The following is a 22,892-nucleotide window of genomic DNA, read 5'->3' as shown; positions in this document are numbered from 1 at the left end:
GTTTTCCTCCCCTACAGTATCACCATCATCATCAGATTCTTGACCAACAAAATTTTGTTGAAGAGGAGTCTTTACCTGCTGCTGAACTACCGGCTCTTGTGCTCTTTGTTCATGCTGCTTAATTCTGAATTGTGGCTGCTGTTGACCACGAAAAGTGGGATTGTGGATCTACGGTTCCGGCTTGTCAAGAGTGAGCTTTTCGAACATCCTCTCTACCTTACGAAGTATCTGATCTGATGTAGAAGCTTCTTCTTTGATCGTCACTCACTTTTCAGCTTTCATCCTAGCTCTTTTATCATTCAAATTCGCTTCAACACTAACAGCAATCTTTTGCATATCCTCCAAGGTAGGGGGATCTCTGTCCCGTAATGAATAAGCCATCTCTAGATCAAAACCATCCGGGAATTTAAGAAGAACTGATTTTCGAGATGGTCTTAAATCATCTGGAATAGCATTATAAACTGTATTAAATCTGATAACATAGTCTTGGACAGACTCACCAGGATTGCACTTGATATTGTTATACTCGGCATTGATCTGAAGTGGATCTTTTCTGATTTCCCAACGATCTAGAAACTGTCTATGAAGCTCTGCCAATGTAGTTACACTTCTAGCTGCTAAGCCTCTGAACCATTTTCTTACTTCCCCTCCAAATGTTTGCACAAACAATCGCATAGTTACATCCTCCTCATCAATCTCATGTAAATCACAAAAATCTGCCATTCTGTCTATGTGTTGTTGAGCGGAAACACTTTGAGGAGTGCCATCAAATATAGGAATCTTACTTTAATAATCCGCGGGCATATCATGCAATTGCTGAGGTAAAGCAAGAGGTGCAAAACGAGCAGCCATTGCTCGGGGCGGATTTGGTCTGGGAGTTGTTTGAGACGGTGTATGCGGAGGAGTAGCAATGTGGGATGAAGAAGGAGAATTTCCTGCAAACTTTTGATATGTGATTATAGGTTGCAAGGGAAGAGTGGGAATGAAAGGCGGTTCGGTGGGAATTTTGGAGGTGAAATCAGTGATAGAAGATCCAATATTTGTAGATGCAGCTTCTAGGAAATCAGCAAGATTTGCAGCCTGAATATTTCTCTGAAGGTTCCTCAAGATGAAATTTTCAATTAATTTATTGTGTTTTTCAACTTCAAGAGCCGCAACAAAGTCAGGATTTGGAACGAGAGAATCAAGAGCACTTTCAGATTTGGTTTTAAATAGCGACAATTCAAACTGCTCGTCAAAGTCAAGTTCTTCAAGATACTTAAAAGTTGCAGGACAAGAGGGAGACTTAAACAGAGGATTTATGGGATTTTCTCGCCGATGTATTCTTGCAATCAGATTCGGGTTCTCATATACCGGAGGTGGATCTAGATTAGGATTTAATCTCGTGTATCTTCTGGAAGCCAGTGTGGAATGATTTCGAACAATCAAAAGGACACAACAATTTTTCAACCTATCAACTTCTAGACTCAATCATCCCAGGTCTAGAATAAATAAGTGTACTGGGGTAAATCGCAAATGAAGTGCTACATTCACAAGGTCACCGGAGATTGACTGAAGCAGCGTTTATCTACTTTCGCTTATGCATAGCAAAAGCGTTTCGAAGGCTCCTGGCATGACTTCAGACTCCGTCTAAGACTCATGAAACAAACACATCAACTAGAAAACAATACAATTTTCTTCCCCAGTATGGTCGCCACTATGTTAGCGCTCAAATCTGCCTCAGGCTGAGGAAGGAAAAACTCAAGGCCACATCAAACCAAGCTCATCCTCGTAGCTAGCCCTACGAGGACAGGAGAGGGTTCTCTCCGGGTCTATCTCGGCAAAAGGTCTTCAAAGGGGCTGAGATGACTCAAAATTAATACTGATTTTAGGCTAGTAAAGAGATAGGAAATTTTGATTTAGATTTTTGGGTTTTTTGTTGGAGAAACGGGAAAACCAATTTTGGGTCCAGGGATTGAGGTCAAATCTTTGCAGAATTCGAGTTGGGGCGAGGTAGGCAATAGTCTTGATGCCTTTGATCAGGTGTATGGATGGATCAGAATGATAAGGAGCTGAAGAGGGCAAAGGAGAACATGGATCCTCTCCAAACTGGCGAAAACATGTAAAACTAAACAAATTTAAAGGAAGAGCACTGTGAACAATGAATTCAACCTCATTTACTCATTCATTTAGTTTCAGAAGCATAAGAAGGAATGGCATACATGTAAACATGAATAAACTTATAATAACTGAGAAATAACACCATCAAGAACTGAAAGCCACAAGAATCCCAATAGGTGCTGCAAAATCTCTGATCTTTCCTTAGCCAAAATATGAGAAATATGTACAATAATGTGCCAAAATCTTCCCAAGAGTCCAAACTATGCTACTGACTGAAAATTTACATATATGGATCAAGCTAACCTCATTCCCTAACCTCTAGGGGTCGAGCTCCTCCTTCTAGGAGCAGTTTGAACAAATTCTAAACATGGAGCAAGAATCTAGGTGACCAAAACAACCTGCCTCTAAAAAGAAGGAAACTAATTCATTACATTAATTTCTTGCTCATTTGTGAATGAATCATCTAGAAGAAGGTAGATAAGTGCCATGTTACCTTAAATACATCAAATTACATCATGTTGGGTCAAAAATCACATCAAGGAGTGAAACTGGTGAAAACTGGCCGAATCCCTGAGCTGGAGGATGAAAACTGAACCAAAAACCCCAATGCGTAGCACCCTGATCCCAATGCGTAGCGCACCTTTCAAGCCTGTTTTTGGGGCACTTCCCAACATCCAAATTGAGCTCATGATAGCTTGTTGGAAAGCCCTAGATGTCTACTTTCCAACCGAAATGGAATTTTCCAATTTGGAGCTCATTTTCCCCTCCAAAACTGCATTCTCCCAGAAGTACTTCTGTTGTTGCAAAAGGTGGCAGCAAGGTGGTTTTCATGGTGTTTTTAGGCCTCTTCATCATCCAGAACTTGATGAAATGCCTTGGCAATAACTGAGCATGTATAATTCACCATGAAAAACCCAAAAATATAAGGTTTTTCTCCAGCAAGTGCCTCAATCAAAAGCGAGCGCACTGGCGCGCTACCCATTGAGCGGAGAAAAACTATTTTTTGAGACCAAAATTTCAAAATGACAAAATTTTCTCTGAATTTGCTCAAATTCGGAGCGAAGACCCTCCATCATGTGTCATGCTCAGCCAGAGAATCCTCGGCCAAAACTTGAAGTGGATCTAGCCTCTTTCGCCGTTTTAGTGCTTTGCTCAACCTCCTTTGCAAAATCTTCATTTTTGCTTTGCCAACATGAATGCGAGCCCAATAATGATTCTTCATGTGATGAAGCATGTCTTTGTCTCTATTGGCCTTCGCCAACAACTCCTCCAGATGTCGATTGACTTTCTCAAGCCAAAATTGTCTCTCAACAGGTGTCAAATCACCTGGTCTCTTTCGGGCTAGCCTTCGGTCCTCACGGATTTGTCGCAACTCTATGAGTGTGTGCTCATCCTCTAACTATTTATTGCGTTGCTCCAAGTATTTGATTAGACCTTCCGCCTTCAGCAACTTCTCATTCAAGCTATCATTCTCGGTCTTTTGCTCTTGGATGATCTCTTTCAGCTTCGAGCTAGGAGAGCTCCTATCCACATCACCCAATGCAACATCAATATCATGACCACCTGAATGGCCCTCCTCATAAATTGGCCCCTTTCCTCTGTCTTGAAGTTGTAACTGTACTGACGAAGAAGGCGAGACCCCTTCCACACCATGTGGAGATAGTACTCGTCGTGTAGCTGCAAATAAGGCCCTGTGGCCTCGCTGATATGTCACATACGTTGGAGCATTGACATGCTCGGTCTCAGGAATGTCAAACTGGTGTGAAGGCCCTCCCTCATCATGAACTATCTCGGGAGGTGGCTGTGGCACTGTGAAAAAGTCGCGAGAAATGAAATCCTCCCAAGTAATGCCCTGCTGTGCCAACTGATGAACCACTATGATCTTGATCAACGCATAATGATAAATACTCCTGTGCTGCTGTGCTGGGGTCTTCCTTTGTACTAAAACAACCATCCTCTCTATGTTGCGAAACATGAAGTATGGAATGTTCATCAGACATACCCTTGTAAAATGCATCAACAAACGGACATGGTACGCATAAAGACGGGAGAATCTGCCCTCACAACTGAAATACCGAATGATGAGTTTCATCAAAGGTGCAAACTGATCATTCAGGTACTGGAAAGGAAAAACCCTGCTCAAGTGCCTCATATACCCAGGTTTGATGTATGGCTCATAATAGGATTTCTCTAGCTGCTGACGCTTATTCCATTGCTCTCCAATATTTGGTATCCCAGTGGCCTCTGCAATAGTCTCTGGTGACAAAATGAAATTAACTCTGGCAAGGTTTACATGGCCATCATGTAAATGTAGAACAAACAAGCGAGCTAATTCACGATGATGCTGAATTTGTGAAATTAGCTCACAATAGTGATAGCATGACTGGTGACGAAAACAATCCATTGCAAGCGGGCAAGCCTGCAATTGAGCCAAATAAGTGGGCTCTTCTCTGAGATGCTTTCCACCTTTGCCACCTATGCGAGGCCTCCGTGGCACATTACCCTCTGTTGTGGAATCACTGTCATTCTCCTGCTCATAAACTGAATCTGTGTCTGACATGGCTTTAAAAACACAATGTCTGCAATATGTATGTTGTCTGCAATATGTATGGTGTCTGCAATATGTATGGTGTAGGTATGGTGAAATTACAATTTCAATGCATACTCAAAAGCTAACCAAAACACATAAGAATTCTGCCATAATGATGATACTCTGTTTCAGTGTATTGGACATGAAACAGTCACTAGTTTGATTACAATGACAGTTTTGACAGATAAACAAAAGTATTTGAAATGTACCCTTTGTGATGTTGGCAAAACTCTTACAAATGAGTATGAAGCTGTGTTTCATGAAGGGAGAGTGGAAAAATCTTCTCCAGCCACCCACATGTCCTTTAAAACCCTAAAGAATGATTTTGACATGAGCCTAGGGTTTCATTTTTTTTTAAACACCCCATACATCACATTTTCCCTTCAAACACACTACAAGCAATTTCAAATTGAATGAGCAGCTAAGAAACACCTGCTTGCACGATTTAGAGGCGATTTGATAAGATCTGGCCGTATGCACAAATAATTTCGGTGCTGTGACTGAGTGCGTAGTGCGCGAACCCAATGCGTAGCGCACACCTCAGTGCGTAACGCCTGTGTATTTTTACACTGGTCGTGCAAGCCCAATGCGTAGCGCTCAGCTCAGTGCGTTGCGCACACCTCCAACGCTGTCCACGGGGTATGTAATCACTGTTTCAGCCTTCTAACACTTAAACACGATTTCACCTTGGGAATTTGTGATCAAATGGACTTGTTTTCCCTTTTATATGCAAACAAAATATCTCACCAAATCTGATTTGATTTAAATTGATCCAATAACCCACTTTGTAATGTTTGGCACTTTTTCACCTTTGGTCTTTTAATACAACACTGCTTTTTGATTTTCTCATGCTTTTCTGAGGTTTGGACTGATCATCTTTTGTTGATTTTTGCAGGGATCTGGCATTTTGGCTTTGGAGAAGATCAGAGGCTTGCTCTGAAACCCTTTGAGATAAAACAAATACAATTATTTACATTAACAATTTTTAGGTCCAAAACAGAGTTTTGGACTAAAAATGTTTTAAAATGCTTTATGAAAAAATCATTACATAAGAGTCTATTGAAATCAACCTCATGGCCTGCAGGCTTGTATTATGTATATGCAAAGGACTGACAACCCTAGACTCTAGGACTTTTTAATGAAACAAAACTTTTATGACAATGAATGCATGATTATGGACTTCAGTGATTTTTGAGAAAATTTGTTTTTTCACTAACCCTGCAGGGACAAACATGAGGAAACACAAGACAACCAGACCCCCTCGTCAGTCAATGGCATGCCCCTAGCAGAATGCAACAAAGTGGAACAAGCGAGACACCTAAAATGATATGCAAAAGCGAAAAGATCTCTAACGGAGGGCTGTAAGGACCGACTCTAACACATTGCATATATGTTCTTGTGCAAATGCGAAAAATAGTTTGGCGATGTTTGCATTCATCTAAGATTCATATAGGAAATGTTTGATGCAAGAACGTGTTTCAAATTTTCCTTTTTTTAATGTCTTTAGCTATTACTTTTTTCCCTTTTAACTGTCCTTTTCTTATACGAATCCAAACACAACTGAATACTTTATTGAGGATAATTCACATTATTTTGTAAAATAAAATCATTATATGATATGCAAAATCATGATCTTGATGCAAAACTTCCCACTTAGCAATATCGTGATATGTAAAGTTTCTTGTAACATTTTCTAATGATTATTTTCCATAAAACAGTGTAGGAAAGCTCATCTCTTCCAAATATTTATCTCTAAATATGCTCAAAATCTTATAGTCTTCACCCAGAACAATGTTTATTTGATTATTGTGAAGATCATAAATACTATATGAATTGCTAAATCCATGTAACTATGTTTTTCTCATGGAATTTTGATCACAGTAATCATTATCATCACTACTCATTTGTCCCAAATGCTTATGCATCTTTTTCTTTTATTAAATACTTGTTTCCATTTTTCATTTATTCTGACATTCTCTAGTCTATATAGTGGAGTTTTACACAATCCTCTCAATGCCATCATGAATTTATGAACATGTATTCGCCCAACAACAAATATGTTTTTAAACACTAAACATCTTGTAAATTCCACAGCCACAATACTATATTTATTTATGTCACGAGTAAGTGCAATTTGAATTTGAGATATGTCAACATGTACATTGATTAGTCCACCAGTCAATGCCAATTGCATTTTTCTAAAACATTGTCCAAGTTCTTGTATTTGAAAAAATGGTAATCACAATGATATCAATCGTTCCTCCAATTCATAAAGTTCTTTTACTATGGAAATTTGTCTATTGCATAAAATTTTCTTTGGAACTACAAATCTGATAAATTTGTCATTGTCTAGTGCCTTTCTACATTTCTTGCATACTCACTTAAATTTCTACATGTCACTAAATTTTTTTCTATGAAATCTCTTTTAAACCAAGTTTGATTGCAAATTGCACAGTCATAAACTGGAACATCTTGTATTTTCTTAAAATATTATTGCTCATCCAATGTATCCAATGTATAATTCAATATTTGTAACAATTCTTTATGTTCATTAGCAAATGCATTATCTTGTATTGACTTTCATTGTTTTGATCGTCTAGTAATCTGACTTGTTTCGATGACATTTTTCTTTCTTATGTGTTTTTTGGGTTCATGCGACAAATAATGTGGTATTTTTCTTACATTTTGAGACTTTGTATTAAGTTCCATAATATTTTCATCAATGTCCATGCTCTTAGAGAGAGAATTTAATGGCTTGCATAGTTTTCTAAGAACATTTGTTTCGAAAAAGTCCTTGTTTCTTATATGTTTTTTGACTAGATGCATTAATAGTCATGATCTCTTGTTCGCATTGATAATTTTTATATCAATTTCTATCCCATTTTCATTCATGTCTTAATGTTTTCAAACTCAAACATACTAATGCTACTCTGTATTTTATTCAATTGGTCTATAAATTTATTTTCGTTATTAGTTTCAATGGCACGTGAAATGTTTTTTTGTTGTAATATTTCTTTGAGAGGTTCATAATGCAAATGACCTACATTTGTACCAAATTGCATAATATGGAATATCACCACATCTTTCTTGAATCCATGGAATTCAAACACAATAGCCAAACCGTTAGTAGACTATATGTACATAGTTATGTTCAAGTTATACTATATCCAATCATAAATAAGAATACCACCGTCTATCTTCCATTTTTCATATGAAAATGCTAATTGTATAATGTAACATTACCACTCTAATATTCTAGGAAATCGCTTGATTACAACTTTGTTCATGTATTTTTATATAAAGTTTAATGCAAATAAATCATTATGCATCATTACATTACAGAAACTTTGTGCAATTATGCATCGTAAACAGGGAAAATCATACTCATTCCCCATCAATTAGAATATCGTTTCAAAACAACTTTCACCATAAATACTCTCAAATATGGAAAATCCCTTAACCAAATGATTTCCCATGCTTTTATCTATTTGCATCCAAACGTGTTATGTTTATTTATATGTTGTTATATTTATTATAGGTGCATGATTGGTTCCTATTGAATGTTTTTTCTTGTAAAAGAGTGGTTTGAAATGTCCAGCAATTGAGCTCTCGTCATGGAACAATATGTCATAACTTTCTTCGCACAAACCTTAATTAAAATGCAAACAATTTTTCATTGTTGTTTTTTACCAAAGCCTTATGGGAACTTTTAGCTAGTTTGATAACCAGTGTATACAAAATATGTCCCCCAGAGTTCTTGTTCCCCCCTAGCGATAGTATGTGAAGTTGATTTTGTCATCCTTTCCAAGTAAACATCTAGACTATCTACACCATGCATATGTATTAATGCATCTATATTCAATTCATGTTCGTAAGATAGTATAGCTTTGGTCTTCCCTTCATGTAAACAATTCCTAAAATGTTCTATTGTTCCTTCATGCAATTATGTTGACGTGTATATAAAATGCAATAGAGTTCACATACTATCGAATAGGCAATATCCAACATTATAATATGCAAAATTGTTCAAACAAAATAGATTATGATGCCTTAGTATTGCATCTGTACCACTGAATTTTATAGAAATAAAATGCTTCTCAATTGATGCTTTAGTAGTCATGCTTCAAACATGATTTTTGATTGATTATTTTAATTTCACTATTAACTATTGTTCAACGACAAGCACAACATAAACAATGTACAAGAAAACAAGTAAAACGATATAGATACAACCGATTTGCGTAAAACTCTTGTCTATGAATGAGATATAGAGTCAAAAAACAAATGAACTACAACTTACCTAATATGGATACCATAAAATCTGTATATGTTTTCGAAAATAAATATTGTGTACAATTCTTACGCTAGCAAGAAAAATGCACAATTCTCATAATAGATTATCAACTCCGATAACTAGAATAAAACCATTTGTAACGAGCCTCCCCTCCCCTAAAACTATGAAATATACCAATTTTCATTGGGAACATGCATCCCAAAAAAAATGCATGATCAACACCTGGCCAATGCAACAACCAACACGTTATGTCTTAAAAACGCCAAAAGAGCTTTATAAAACTTAGAACATTTGACTTATGATTCTTAGGCTAATGAGAAAAACATAGTGACATGTTATATTTTGTTATATTATTATTATTATTATTATTAACAATATGTCACAAAATCCTCATAAAACTTAGACCCTTTGATTTATGATTTACACCAAAGAATGAGCATACAGAATAAAAAACATAATTTTTCTATCGCAAAGTTTCATACTTCTGCATTCACTTCCCCCTGCATAGTTCTCCTACACACAAACATCTATTGGATGTCATTCAGACTCAATTGAAAATCAAAAATGTATTTTGAAATATATAATAAATCTAAAAAATAGCCAACATTCGAGCATACACGATTTTTTTCTCCTCTCAAAGAGAAACTTGTTTGCACAAGCATTTACCAATAGTTGTACAAAAATGCAACTCCTTCACGCACTAGGAAAAGTTGCTTCTTTGGATAATTTTTAAACTCTTTCTCATTTAGAAAATTTTCATATATAGCTATATGCAAGAACAGTTGTCGAAGTTGATCGAAAAAGTTTTTACTATCCACAATGAAGAATGTGCCAAACACGGAGTATGTCCAGAAAAAAAAGGAAGTGCACATTTTTTCATTTGTGGTCTAGCATAAGCAAAAAAAAGGAGGATAACCGGAGTGTCAAAATTGAAAAATGACAAACTAATACGTTAGTAGGCAAAGCAAAAAAATGGCAAATTTATGGTTACATTTTTAAACAGCCTAATCATTATCTAGATAACTTGTTGTCAAGATTTTTAATTGTCTCAATTTCTTTGATTATATTGACGACATACAACAAAGGGAAGTGATAGAAAGAAATTTTACGTAAATTGTATCTGGATACAAAGATATTACCATGATTTCTATAATAATGACAATACAACCAATTTTATTCCCAAATAAAAATTTAATTGTCACCATCATTATCTAGATGCATTGTTTATAGTATATATTTTTAATTGTCTTAATGTCGTCAATGCAATATTGATGATGTACAACTAGTGGAAGTGACACTAAGCAATATAATGCAACCCGTATCCAAGCATGAAAGAATAACCATAGTTTCCACAATAATTGTAACTAATAAAAGAGAGAGAGTGAGAGAGAGAGTGAGAGAAGCATGTGAATTCCCATTATGGCTACTTGTGTATCAAAAATATATAACCGAAAAGCCTTATGTTGGATGAAATTGGTATGAATTCTAGAGATGCTACATGTATGTTATCCTTTTTCGAGAAAATTTAAAAAATATTTCACGCGATAATAACAACAATTACAAGTGTGAAAATCACTCTTGAATAAGGAATTGTTAGAATGAAGCACAACTTAGTCTCAACTCACCAACATGTTCATAAGTGTTATAGACATTTTTGTGCCTGACAGCTCTAAGCATGAAATGTCCATAAACCAAGGGATCCAAAGTCCCTAAAAGTGTTGTTCCTACCCCTAGAGGAACAAGGTCAACAAATTACAGCTTCTCCCAGAAGTTCTCCACCAGAAACTGCTCAGAACCAGTCAAATCAGGATCATTTCAGCTGCTCCACTAGCTACCTGCGTTGCATAGCACCCAAGTACACTAGCTAGGTGCGTTGCAACGCACCTAAATGCACTACCAGGGTGTGCTGAGCGGGAAATGCCAAATGGCAGTGTCATTCCGCGAGGTGGACAGACAATGGAAGCTTCCAGAATCTTCCTCAATGACACTTGCCTCACTGAGTTCGACCAAGGATGAGTAAGAGGCTCTCAGTCTCCAAGTGGAAGCAAGAACTGACAGAGAGAGGCCACAAGTCAAATCATAAGCTGACTCATCCTCTCTGCATACATCTATATATGGATCCCTCATCCCAGAGATCCAGAGGCTGGAATTTTGTACTTTGCAGAGAATTGCTGTTGGTTTTGAGATTGAGATCAGTGCATTGGGTGATTTATGCTTTGTTGGAGGTGAAGAAGGGATTCCTTTGCTGGGAGGTAGATGCTGGATCGGGACTCACTTGGTTGTATCTCCTCCTGGATCTTCTTGTTATATCAATAAAACTATTTGAGTTTTTCCTACATGCTTGTGTATCAATGATGTTTTGTTATATTTGCATGTTTAGCTTAAATCTGATCCTAAGCTAGTTATGAATGTAAATCTATGTCTTTGTGTAGTTTTCCTCTTCTGTGATCTTGCAGGAACTTGGTGAAGCTGGGCAAGTAAGGGAGCAGGTAGCTGGAAGCTGTCAAAGAGGAGAGTGATTGGATCAAAGGACTAGCGCAAGACACAGGTTAGTTCATCCTATTCCTCTTCGTTTACATTTCATAAAGAAGAATACGAAAGTAGTTTTCCTTGTTTGTTGCTAAGGCACTGTCACACCTTAGTGGGATAGGGGCGTTCTGAGTAGATACTTTTCCCAACAACAATAAGAGAAGAACTACAATTACTAGAACACGAAGGAAGAGTGGTCAAGCTCGTGGACCAGCTTTCATTTCCCGGATCACGCATTGGAAATAGTCATATACCATCCCTAAATGGTCTCTTCACGCAAGAAATGTCTCAACCCACGGTCCGTCCTCCCGATGAGTGCGAGTAATTCGGAGGGATATGACTGGAACCCGGGGGGCATGCGTCCTGGTCTGCTTCGGCAGGAAAACTTCGGGTATAGGGTAGGTTTCCGCGGGAGAATATGACTAGTCTGTACCCCGTCCGTCAGTGGAAGAGGGGTTATTCTAGAATAAGATTCTCTTTTCAAAGTTATGTGTGTGGCGCTCGTTGTCACTCACCTTTGTTTATCTCGGTAGACATCGCCGAGGAAGTGTTTCATTTGTAACGCGAATGAGACAATCTTTGGTAACCTGAAAGAGGTAGGCCTTTCCTGATAGAACAAATGTTTTGTCTGCAAATTGAGGGGTAACCTTGAAATCGTATTTTATACCTGGGGGCATGCAAACCTTTTGGAGTGCAAGCAAGGGGCGGCTATTTATTTTTTAAATTTTTAGGTCCTCCCTTTAAACCCGTAGGCTAACCCTTTAAACTCGTAGGATTAGTCGTTTCCTAACTTGCATAAAGAAAGGATGTGGGGCAAAAATATAAATGTTGCCATTTTATATGAGAAATTCTTATCATATGACTGGATTATCAAGCAGTTTTAACACATAGTTCATGCTCGTTAAAAAATAAACATAAGACTGAGCAAGTGTTTCAATCCGCGTTTAAGCTCGTTAAAAAATGAACTATCCTCCGGTAAATAACCACCGTGAATGTAGCATTATCAGCCATTAAAGCCTTGGTCGTGTTTGCACCGTCACCTCCACTTTTCCATTGGCCGATCATTCACCTCCATTTGATTGTTTACCCATTTTGAGGAACAGCTGCGAAGAGTGATTTCACTAGCCATCCTTGTGACACTGCCGTGATTGGAAAATTCCAACCCTTACCTGGAATTAGCTGCTACCCATTTTATCACTCGTTCCTCAAAAGACAAGTCTTCTTTAAGCTCTTTTCATCTGACTCGTAAAATATGAAAAGATTGCCGAGTTTTGGCCTTCCAACTCGTTAAAGCGACCGGAAGTGCTATCCCTCCTCTAGATTTTAATCTTTTTGGACCTGAGGGATTATTGCACAAAAAGATCAAGCGCTTGTTTTGTTCGGCTCGTTAAAACTATCGAAAATTCATCCCTTCTGTATTGTTTTATACTTTTTCGGACTTAAGGGATTAGATGACGAAAAAGGAATTCCGGAGTTAACTTTACGTACCTTTTCAGACTCTCTAAAAATGAAAAGGACCGAGTTATCTTTGTCGTTAAACTCGTTAAAAACATTAATAGCGAAAAACTTGTCTTTAGACGAGAACGAGTTTCACTATCGCTAGGCTCGTTAAAACATAGCGATGGGTTTGCCCGAAGGGAAAATTATAGAACAAGCATATGTTATCCTCCTCAAGCTTGACAAAAATAAAGAGGTACTGGTCAGCAATGACTGGGGAAAAATTGGGAAGAAACTCAAAGAATCTTTATTGGTAGCAAGTCGCTCTTGAACATGACACTTCCACTCCGTGCCTGAGTCGGGTTGGGTTGTTTCATCCACTGGCCACATCACCATGGTCACGCCATACCATCCACATTTGGGGTAAATGCTACCAATCCATCACATAAGTGTCGCCGACATGTTCAAGAGAATTCATCCAGAGAAGTCACCCGTGTCCCATCCACTACCATACATCATACTTCATTCCTTCATGACCGCCATCCTGAACCATATATCATCAGATCGTTTTCACCTCCATCAAAATCATTTGCTCCGTTCCGTGTCATTGATGTGGGATTCATCAAGGCCCTCCTTTGACGGATCGCTTCTTGTCGACATCAGCTCATTATCCAAGAAGTTGATCTAGGAACACCCTGTTCAGTACTTTGAAGCTTGCATGCCTCAATGGAAAGTTTCTCACTTCCGGCGATAGGTATACATCAATGACCTTCGACCAAAAGATTTTGCGTGGTGTTTGACGCCAAGTCCTTTATTCACACCACGTGAATTGTACTGCAGTACCTTGAGGGTCATCATCCTTATCGGTGATTCCTCTCACGCTTGTTAACAGTTTACATCATCGACTGGTAATCAAGCGATGTCTTTCCATGTTCGACTTCAAAACATTTCTCACATGGATCGACTTGTACTTCGAGTGAAGATCGGACGAGATTGAAGACCCCGGATCTAGTTTCATCCATCCGGGCTGCGATATATATTCAGGAAAAATAAAAAAATTGACATGTACAGCATTGCAGCACAGATAATCATCCTACCAAAAGGATGATGACTTCATCAGAATCATTAGTCTACCATTAGACGATTGTCTGTCCTATGTACATAAAAATGAATTTATAAAGCTAAGCATGGGAATGCCCGCCTCAGCTAGATCATGAAAACAGTATGAAGATAATGTATTTTATTCTATCTTATTACAGGTCTCCTCCCAGCATTGAAAGAACTTCGGATCCTCCTAATAAAGCATTTCACCCGATAAACGGCCTCATACTTTATGGGGCAACTGTTATAGACATTTTTGTGCCTGACAGCTCTAAGCATGAAATGTCCATAAACCAAGGGATCCAAAGTGCCTAAAAGTGTTGTTCCTACCCCTAGAGGAACAAGGTCAACAAATTACAGCTTCTCCCAGAAGTTCTCCACCAGAAACTGCTCAGAACCAGTCAAATCGGGATCATTTCAGCTGCTCCACTAGCTACCTGCGTTGCATAGCACCCAAGTACACTAGCTAGGTGCGTTGCAACGCACCTAAATGCACTACCAGGGTGCGCTAAGCGGGAAATGCCAAATGGAATTTTCATTCCGCGAGGTGGACAGACAATGGAAGCTTCCAGAATCTTCCTTAATGACACTTGCCTCACTGAGTTCGACCAAGGATGAGTAAGAGGCTCTCAGTCTCCAAGTGGAAGCAAGAACTGACAGAGAGAGGCCACAAGTCAAATCATAAGCTGACTCATCCTCTCTACATACATCTATATATGGATCCCTTATCCCAGAGATCCAGAGGCTGGAATTTTGTACTTTGCAGAGAATTGCTGTTGGTTTTGAGATTGAGATCAGTGCATTGGGTGATTTATGCTTTGTTGGAGGTGAAGAATGGATTCCTTTGCTGGGAGGTAGATGCTGGATCGGGACTCACTTGGTTGTATCTCCTCCTGGATCTTCTTGTTATATCAATAAAACTATTTGAGTTTCTCCTACATGCTTGTGTATCAATGATGTTTTGTTATATTTGCATGTTTAGCTTAAATCTGATCCTAAGCTAGTTATGAATGTAAATCTATGTCTTTGTGTAGTTTTCCTCTTCTGTGATCTTGCAGGAACTTGGTGAAGCTGGGCAAGTAAGGGAGCAGGTAGCTGGAAGCTGTCAAAGAGGAGAGTGATTGGATCAACGGACTAGCGCAAGACACAGGTTAGTTCATCCTATTCCTCTTCGTTTACATTTCATAAAGAAGAATATGAAAGTAGTTTTCCTTGTTTGTTGCTAAGGCACTGTCACACCTTAGTGGGATAGGGGCGTTCTGAGTAGATACTTTTCCCAACAACAATAAGAGAAGAACTACAATTACTAGAACACCCTGCTCAATCATAATGTTTTGTGCTGGCAATATGGGAAAATGATGCATTACCAACACACCAGAAATTTTGTTGGACGAAAAATTTGTTGAAAAATCAAAGATGCTATATTAAGGTTTAATTATCCTTTCTTGATAATTTCTTGTGAGTGTGTTGGCTTCTTTTACTTCTTTATTATCTTATCTTTCATCAAGAAATTACCATATTATGTGTGTATGAAGATCACAAAAACAAGAGACACAAGATATAGGAACATGCCAGGGAAAAACCCCCTCGAGCGGAAAACCTAGTCAAGATAATTCTTCCTTTTAATATCATTAGTTGAGACTCTTTAACCTATAACATGACCATACTTTCCCTCCACACTATGTCAACCTTCCAGATCTTCGACCCCTTCCAAAAACTTCGACTAGGCAACGGATTTTGACAACATGCAGCTTCTAACAATAGCAAAATATTAGGAGACTTTGATCTCCCAACCCAAACCACGAAATAGAGAGAGAGAAGTACCAAAAGTTTGATTTTATTCCTCTCTATAGACTTCCCCAAACTCCCACTTCTTTCGACCTCCTGAAAACAGACTTTGTACTTCTCTAGCTCTTCTTGAGATATCAAACTTGCTTGAGAATGAATGCTCCAAATGACTTTGAACTCCTTGTATATATAGGTTTCTTGTGGATCGAATAGGGGTCCTTAGGCTGACATGATGTTGAGGATACATAATTCATATTTTACTTGATACAAAAAACCTTTTACATGATTTGAAATCCCAAGAAGGGTCTCTTCGAATGTACAATGACTCTATAAACACAATATTAATCCTAAAAGTCCACAATGGGGACTTTGACTAATATAATGATGACCCAAGCATGAAAACCCTGCTTTAATAAGTCATTGTTACAATAATAAAAAATATTTTCTTTATTCTTTTGACAAGTACATTTCATAATGACTCAAGTACATTATTAAAGACCGAACATAGTCACATTTACTAACACTCCCTCTTAACTAGGGAGGCATTCATAATGTACATATACAATGGAAAATCTCAAACTATATGAAAACATGAAGAACTTTTAGGCACCGCAATGCCATGGACTAGATTCTTGACCAAGGCAATCTATCTAACCAAACACTCAACAATTTAGGCATCACAATACCATGGACTAGATTTTGGACCAAGGCAGTCTATCCAAGTGGGACTAAGGTGGAATCAAGCTTTCAGTCCCTCTAGGTACCATCAGGCTTACTTGCTAACCACCAACCCAAACATATAGGTGTGTATCCAAAATAGAGCTCAACAACCAACACCACCTTTTTCAACTTCGAGATCCAGACATCAACACAGAGTGTCGGCCTGATGTCTCCTTAGGCAATGCTTCACTTGCAAAGCCTCAACAAATCTCTTTCATTTCCTTATCATCAATACAATAACCAATATCTACAAAACCTAACAGGTTCCATAAATATTCAAACTTCTTATTAGGAAGAGCCTTTGTTAGTAGGTTTGTTATCTATTCATCTATCAGGACATATTCTAACTTCATGATTTTGTCCTACACCAAGTTCCTAATAAAGTGGAAATTATTATTGATATGTTTCATCCTCAAATGAAACAAGGGATCTCCAAACATCTTGATACAACTTTGATTGTCACACTTAATCACAATAGGCCCCATAGACTTCTCAAAAAAATCTGTTAGAAGCTTCCTTAACCAAACATCTTCTTTTCCTACTTCACATGCAGCCACATATTCTATCATGGCACAACTCAATGCAATGGGATCTTGCTTCCTGCTCATCCATGAGATCATAGCATCGCCCAGACTAAAGCATCCTCCAATAGTTCTCCTTCCATCGATCTCACTGCCATCCCAATCATAGTTTGTGAAGCCAATTAGCTTGACTTCCTTACCATCATACTTTAGGTGCTGATGTATAGTGCCACTAAGATACCTTAATATATGTTTGGTAGCTATCCAGTGATCATGACAAGGTTCCAACTAAAATTGACTAAGAATGTTCACTGCAAAACATATATATGGCCTAATATTTATGAGATACATCAGGGAACCCACCAACTATCGATATGAGGTAGGATCCATGAGACTAGAGTCGAAGCTCCTCAACTTCTTGAGGTTGGTGATCATAGGAGTATTCATCAGCTTGGAATCCATCATCCCAAATTTTTGCAATAACTTGATCATGTACTTTCCTTGCCCCAAATATATCTACCCATTCCTCTTCCATTCTTCTAAACCTAGGTAGTAGTTCATCGAACCTTTATCCTTCATTTCAAATTCAGATGCCAACATCTTCTTGCATTCTAGAATTCTCCATTCTATGCCTGTGATGAATAGATCATCCACATATAGTATAATAATGATGGTCTCAATATTCACGATCTTGATGTATAGATTTGGATCAACAATCTTCCTGAACCCAATTTTGAGTAGATATGCACCCATTATTGCATACCATGCCCTCGGTGCTTACTTCAAACCATATAAGTCCTTTTTGAGTCTACAAACACGAGTCTCCCTAACTATTCACTTCAAATCCCTCGAGTTCTTCGATGTACACTTCCTCATCAATGGTCCCATTCTGAAATGTGGCCTTAACATCCATTTGATGGATTTTATAACCCATTATAGCAGCCAATGAAACCAATGATCTAATGGTAGTGTACATTGTTGCAGGTGCAAAGTTTTCTCCATAGTCAATTTTTGAGAGAAACCCCTTGCAACGAAACTTGATTTGTACTTGTCTATAATTCCATCAACAACATGTTTGATCTTATAGATCCACTTCGAAGTGACGACCGATTTATCACTAGGTCTAGGAACAATCTCCCAAACCCCATTCTTCATGATGGATTTATATTCTTCCTGCATAGAATTCTTCTAAACCTCTTCATCCTCGACTTCCTTGAATTTAGATGGTTCGAATTCAATTAAATTTTTCATATATGCATCATAGCCATATTATCTCTTCGATTTCTTACTTTCCCTAGAGGACCCTTTCGTAGATTCATGTCCTTCAACATCTTCTAATGTAGATTTCAACCAATTTGGCCTCTTCCTTGTGGTTGGGACAACCAACTATTTAATAGGCTCACTTGGTCCTTCTTCTTCGACATTAGTAGTAGATTTCTTATGATGAACTTCTTCTTCTTCAAATACAGGAACTTATTCGTCATCAGAATTAATAGGAATATCCTTTAATTTCTTGTAAGCTTGGTTTTCATCGAATATGACATCCCTGCTTACTTCAATGTGTCTTCCTTCCTTTATGTAAATTCTATATTCTTTTGAGGAAAGACTATAACCAACGAATATTCCCTTGATACTTATCAAGTCCAACTTCTTTCGCTTATCTTTCGGATATGTATATATGTTGGACTTTCAAAGATTTGAAGATGATCCACACTTAGTTCTTTTTCCCTATGAATACTTCTTCAGGTGTAGTATTATCAAGCCTATTATGGGGACTTCTATTTTGAATATACATAGAAGTCATCGTTGCTTCACCCCATAAGAACTTTCGTAGATCTTGCTCAAGAAGCATAGTTTGAATGCCTTCTTCAATTGACCTATTCTTCCTTTCGGTCAACCCATTTTATTCGGGATAGTAGGAACAATGAGCTCCCTCTTAATACTTGCATCCTTCCAATATGCAATCAACTCGTTAGAAGTGTATTCCCCATCATTAGGGTTTCCACTTCATCCCTTAACTCCTTGAACTTATCAAATACTTCATCTTTAGTTTTGAGTAGGTAGAGCCATGTCTTCCTCGAATGATCATCAATGAATGTTACATAGTAAAGATGACCTCCAAGTGATTGTTCAAACATGGGCCCACACACATTGGAATGAATGATGTCTAATATTTCTTTAGACCTAGTTTCACTATTATGAAATGGCTTTCTAGTATGTTTCCCCAAAGAGAATCTCTTGCACACACCTTCATGATCTAACTTCATATTAGGAATACCATGAATCAGTTGACTAAGAGTAGGGATGACCCTGGAATAAAGATGACCATACCTCTGATTCCATAGCTCAATGAGGCTTATTTCCATATGAACCAAAGCTTGAGGAGATGGTGTAAGGACTCAGAAATACTTCATTCACAACTCCAATAACCCTAGATTTATTTATGCTAGAGTATTTCCCCAAAATAGTACTTTTCCATCAACAAAAGAAATTCTTTCCCCTTTATCTTATAAATAATAAATAGAAAGTAAATTATTTCTCAAACCTAGAACATAGAGAATTTTGTTGAGATACAGCTCCGATCCATTATCCATCTTTAGTGATGTTGATCACAAGCCTCTATTAGCATAGCTTTTGTTGTCACCCAATTCCACTGCATGAGAGGATGGCTCCTTTGATAGTGTGTGACGTTGATTTCTTTCACCTGTCATGTGTCTCGATGCTCCATTATCAATGGTCCATGCATTTTCATCAATAAGAGAACCTGTAAAGGTAGCCAAGAATCCTTGACCCTTGACCTTATTGAATAAGTAGTAGATGACCTTCTTAATCCATCTTCCAGTAGTGGTGTAACCCAATCTTATGTAATTTACCATAGAAGGAGAATTCATGCCAAGAAAGTGATCTTTGACTTCTCTTGACCTTAGCTCCAGTACCATGTTGGAAAATCAAAGATGTTATATTAGGGTTTGGTTCTCCTTTCTTGATAATTACTTGTGAGTGTGTTGGCTTCTTCTACTTCTTCATTATCTTATATTTCGTCAAGAAATTACCATATTATGTGTGTATAAAGATCACAAAAATAAGAGACATGAGATATAAGCACCTACCATGGAAAAACCCCCCTCGAGGGGAAAACCCAGTGAAGATAATTCTTCCTTTCAATAGAATTCTTTGAGACACTTTACCCTAGACTGATAAAAAAATTTCCCTCCACACCATATCAGCCTTCCAGATATTCGACCCCTTCCAACGACTTCGACTACGCAGTAGCTTCTGGCAATATGTAGCTTTCGGCAATAGCGAAATATTAGGAGACTTTGATCTCCCAACCTAGAACATGAAACATAGAGATAGAGACACCAAAAGTTTGGTTTTATTCCTCTCTATGGACTTCCCCAAACTCACATTTCTTTCGACCTCCGGAAACAAACTTCGCACTTCTCCAACTCTTCTTGAGATATTGAACTTGCTTGAGAGTGAATTCTCCAAATGACTTCAAGCTCCTTGTATATATAGGCTTCTTGTGGATCGAATGGGGGTCCTTAGTCTGACTTGATCTCTCTTAGGCTGACATGATGTGGATGATACATAATTCATAGTTGACTTGATACAGAACATTTTTACATGATTCAAAAACACAAGAAGGGTCTCTTTGAATGTACAATGACTCTATAAACACAATATTAATCCTAGGATTCCACAATGGGGACTTTGACTAATATAATGATGACCCAAGCATGAAACCCATGCTTAATAAGTCATTATTACAACAATAAAAAATAGTTTATTTTTCCTATTGACAAGTACATTTCATAATGACTCAAAGTACATTATTAAAGACCAAACATAGTTACATTTTCTAACAAAAATGAACACTTTAATCACGTTGTTATTACTGGTGATATCATATGCCCGTATCCTCAACACATAACATTATAATCTACAAAATGGACATTTTGGTTAATGATCCACCAGCAAAATGAAAAAATTGGCCAATGATCCATCACATTGATTGAATGCAAGTAAGCTTTACAAAATCAAATGTTATTAATGATTAATATTTTCTATGTTATTTAGAACCAAATAGTAATGTTTCTTATTTAACATTTATTATTAAAAACCTAATTGCAATAAGTCAATGTTGCTTATTTAAAATAAAATATAAATGTTTTTTATTTAGTGTTTATTAGACTTTATGTATCCCCAATTAAAACCTTATTATGTGAAAGGTATGTGATTGTGCGGAGTGAAACCTTGAAGGTTTCCTTCGTACAATGGATTTCCTCCACACAGATTCTGCACGTGCATTTATTCTTCGAATAACCTTGGCACAAGCACATCCATCTCCTTAGATCTTTGTCCACGCAACTACTTCCGCACTCAATAATTCCCTTAGTCATTGAAATTTGAAACTAATATTAATTAATCATTCTTTGTTGTGAAATGCTTCCCTAAATAATAATTAAAAAAGGGATTTCTATATTTTTAATCTTAGTAAACTTTGCACAAAACTTTTGCATAACAGCTGCACACACACAACAACCTCTGAAAAACTTTGTTTGTGCAGCCACTTTTGCTATGGAGTGTGATTTTGGACTTGCAGAGAAAGAGCTCAGTTTTTCTTTAGCTAAAATAGCCAGTGTTATGGAATTTCTCATTGATTTAGTCGTAAAGCATACTGAAATGATAAAATATGAAGCACACATCCATTTCAACCTTCTAAATCACAAAACATCAATACTAAAGAGTTGATGATACTATGGTCATTGACCAAGGTTCGCCCCTTCTCAGCTTGAGCTAGAAGTTAATGAAGCTAGTGTCACTTCTAATATCAAGGATATGTAGTGATTTACATAGTTTTTAGTTTGTTTGTTTTTCCATTATTAAAGCAAATAAGTTTAGAAAAGCTTCATGTCAATCCTTCTTTGAATTTTTGAACATTAGAACAAGGAATTGTGACTAGTTTTGAAAATAACAACTAATTTCCATGCATGACATCTATTTGTATTGCCATAAATTGGCACACATATCCCATCTTCTGCACAATCAAAGGTTCGCACAATGAAAATAATAATAACAACAGTTTAACATTAATTTTTCTTTCCTCTTGAATAAAGTTTCCAAGATAAAATCTCAGCACTGTAAAATCTCTACATAATAAAATGTCCTACACATACCCCATTCAAAGCAATAACATAGTAAGAGCACTCATGAAACCCCTTGTTCTCCCGTGCATAACTCATTTTCCATGTTTTTTATCACCAATAGAAAACACATATGCTTCCAATATAACACAAATGCATATGTACCTCATTCACAGCAAATCCATTATGCACAAAAATTAGACATATTAACATTAATAGTTTAACAATAACTTCCATATGCACCAGTCGTTCTCCCACATAAACCCACTGTAGAAACCCTGCACAATGAAAATTAACAATTTTAATCATTATGTTCTCCTGCTACATACTTCATACTCTGCACAGTAAAATATTTTTGAAAAAAACATAATAATATTCCCCTCTCTCCTATAGATACCTCATCCTTCGTAAACATTGATATGATATACGATCAGGAAATGTGTAAAAGTATTAAATTTTTTCGCGAAATCGACAAACATACTCCATATTTTTCATAGTCAAAGCTCTACACAATGAAATATAATAACAATAACAAATTAGCATCAATAGCTTAACATTAATTTCCACATGCACTCGTTCTTCTGAAAATACCCTGTCCTGATCAACATTCTCTACAATAAAATCTCACACACATACCCCGTGTTGTGCAAAGATTCAATCCTATC

This window comes from Pinus tabuliformis, chromosome 6, assembly GCF_031772625.1.
Source record: "Pinus tabuliformis cultivar Carrire ecotype Pingquan chromosome 6, CPIR1, whole genome shotgun sequence".
NCBI lineage: Eukaryota > Viridiplantae > Streptophyta > Pinopsida > Pinales > Pinaceae > Pinus > Pinus tabuliformis.
The sequence above is the reverse complement of the archived record's forward strand: the minus strand, read 5'-3'. Positions refer to the sequence as shown.